Source organism: Aplysia californica, unplaced genomic scaffold (assembly GCF_000002075.1).
Source record: "Aplysia californica isolate F4 #8 unplaced genomic scaffold, AplCal3.0 scaffold00227, whole genome shotgun sequence".
Taxonomy (NCBI): Eukaryota; Metazoa; Mollusca; class Gastropoda; order Aplysiida; family Aplysiidae; genus Aplysia; species Aplysia californica.
The window spans coordinates 740,469-743,464 of NW_004797497.1; positions in this window are offsets into that span (position 1 = coordinate 740,469).

The window sequence follows — 2,996 nt, forward strand, 5'->3', positions numbered from 1 at the left end:
ACACACACACACACACACAAGCACACATACATCGTAGAATCCATAATAAGGTCAAGAAGTTAAAGTGTTCGCCTCTCTTTCAATGGGTCCCAGGTTCGAATCAGGATAATGACTGAAAAATTTCTTCTCTAAAATGTTCTCCTTTCACCTCCTTTCCGGCTCGCTAACATTGCTCTGTCGTCTGCTTTCGTCTCCACATTCTGCCCCCTCCTCATCGCCTCCTTTTCCCCCTCCTCTAGGTTCCTGGTTCTTTCTGCAGCCTTTCTAATGTTACTTCTTGGCTCCTTCTTACTGTTGTCCTTTACCCACACCCCTGAATCGTATGGTAGGTAAGATCTACACCAAGCTTTCTGGGATAATGGCGAGAAATCTAGGAGGTCCTTTGTGATAGTTGGGCACGTTAAAAATCCCTTGGAGGTCAAAAATCGATAAAAGTAGGTTTCGGCTGCCACCCTGACAAAATTCAAAATTTCTTACTAACTGTAAAAAGTTTAACAAATCTCGTGCACTCATATTACGTTATGCAGTTGCAAGCGCCGCAAACCATTTACCTGTACCAAAACAAAAAAGACCCATTTAATATGACATGTTATGTACATACAGTGAACCTCAGCAACAACAGCCCCACCGTGACCGACGCTATAATATACCTACTGCAGCTGAATTCTTCTATACACAGGAATTATGTTTATGCACTCTAAGTAATGATTAACTAATGGGATTGTTTTTATTTCATGGTATTCCAACCCTTGGCTATCAATGTATCAGTTATTGATATCTGTCTTCTCTAGTGATATCTTTTCTCGTCACCTTTATCTTCTTTTCTGGTATGAAAAGTAGTAGGTTAGACTTAATTTGAGATGCACGGTAACACTTATACTAATCATTGAATTTATAACGCACAGATCCAAGCATACGTTTTAGTCTTTTTTTAAAGTTTTAGTAGAGGGTTTTCGGCGTTACAAGAGAGTAACAAACATAAAAAAGAAGAAGGGGAAATAAGGACAATGGATGTTTGATAGGAAAGAAGAAGCAAACCACACTAGAACACCTGCCAACCACCCACACAGCATACTCTGTGTGCTATACAACTACAGGGTGTCTAAAAAAATGACCCACTTAAAGGACAATAACTCAGTCAATAATGTGCACTAATTTTATCAAACCTTCTGAAAAAAAAAATTCAACCACAAAGACGTCAATTTGTAAATTATGAAGAAGTGTTCGAGAAATTTCAAGTTTTAAAAATGTCACCCAACATTGACTCAAACGCCAAGTTTTACTTCTTCAAAGCGTTCAGCTACATGGCCGAGTGGTCTGCCCATTCTGATTTCTGAAAAACGATAGTAAAACCTCGACAGTCATATAATATCAGATAGATACCTCACCATATTGAGAAATTATTGAAAAAGTTTGGGAAAGAAATGGTGTTAGGATGTACAAACCTGGTTCCAGGTAGATGGGGTCATACTTGGACATCAAGAGTGGCCCTTGTATGTTTTCAAGAAAGGTTTGGAGAGCCGTATAAGCCAAACGTTTACTAATGAATGATCATGCCATTCGCCCCCCCCCCTCAACTTGAGTCCCTTCAATACTTACTTTTGGAGGTTTTTTGACAGAGTCTAGGGAAACAGCATACAAAACAGTCCAACAGTTGAAACTCATTGTTTAACCAGAATCGACCCAGAAACATATCACAGTTTTATTGAAAATTTCAAGTGGCAAATTTGAGCTTGTTTTGGGAGAAACGGTCAGCACCTGGAGATTTAAATATACATCACCTCCCTAAGTTTATTTGGCAATATCAGTGTTGTGCAAATTGCTTTCGTTCGTCAAAGCACAACTGGTGACTACTTGACAGAACAATATAGTTGACCTTAAAAATTGCTAAATTTGGCATTTCACTCAATTTTAGTTGACATTTTGAAAACTTGTTTATTTTTCTTAACATGAAAATTGATTTTTTTTCATCGATGAATGTAATGTACCCCCCCCCCCTTTTTTTATGTTTGTTACTCTCTTGTAACACCTCTAATCTTCTGGCGCTCAAATTACCTTATGCAGTTCCGAGCGCCATAAAACCTCTACCACAACTAAAAGACCTAAAAACAACGAACATGAAATATATGGCGCGGGGGTCATGGAAAAGCTTTAGATTTGCTTGCGTAAGGCAGACATGCGTCTGAATATAACCCTGTCACTCCCAGGCCAGCGGAATTGTTCTTCCAACAGGGACAAAAAACAGAAACAAGGCAGAATAAACATGAATCTGCCCCCCCCCCAAAAAAAAAAAGTGTCGTAATACAATAGCAGCAAAATAAGACAAGATAACATAATAAGATGGATAAACTTATATTTTACATTTCCTGGCATACTGGTTTGGTGTTTCACCGCGTACACAAACATACACACTCACCAACACACTCATCCACACGCACAGTCATCCACACACACCCATACACACAGACACACATGCCCGCGCGGTCACTCAAAAACGTACCCACACGCATGTGCGTCCACCCATACATACACACTCTTTCACGCATCATCTCCTCCACACACATACTCTGTACACATAAATGTAATAACAAAATAAAATGCTTGAGTTATAGACCAGATATTTGCTGACAATGTTTGGTCCGCCAGAGGGGGAAAATCATTCAGATTTATTGACGAGTCGAAATGATAAAAACCCTTATGACTTTTTTTAAACGAACCCAATTGTTACATTTAATCAATCAGTTATGATAGTTTGGGTTTTTTTCGACGTTATGTTACGCTTAAAAATGTGTGAATCATGACTGAACCTGTCTGATTTTATCTGAACGTTCAAGTGGCAGAGGAGAGGGAGGGGCTTAAAAAACACGCAATGAAACGAAATGGGCTTTCCTGAGATTGTAGATACAGCTCGATATAGTATAGAATAATGATAATTCTAAGCCTTGTAGGCCTTTCGCACTACGACAAAAGCGTTGGCAACTGTTGTTGTTTCTTGG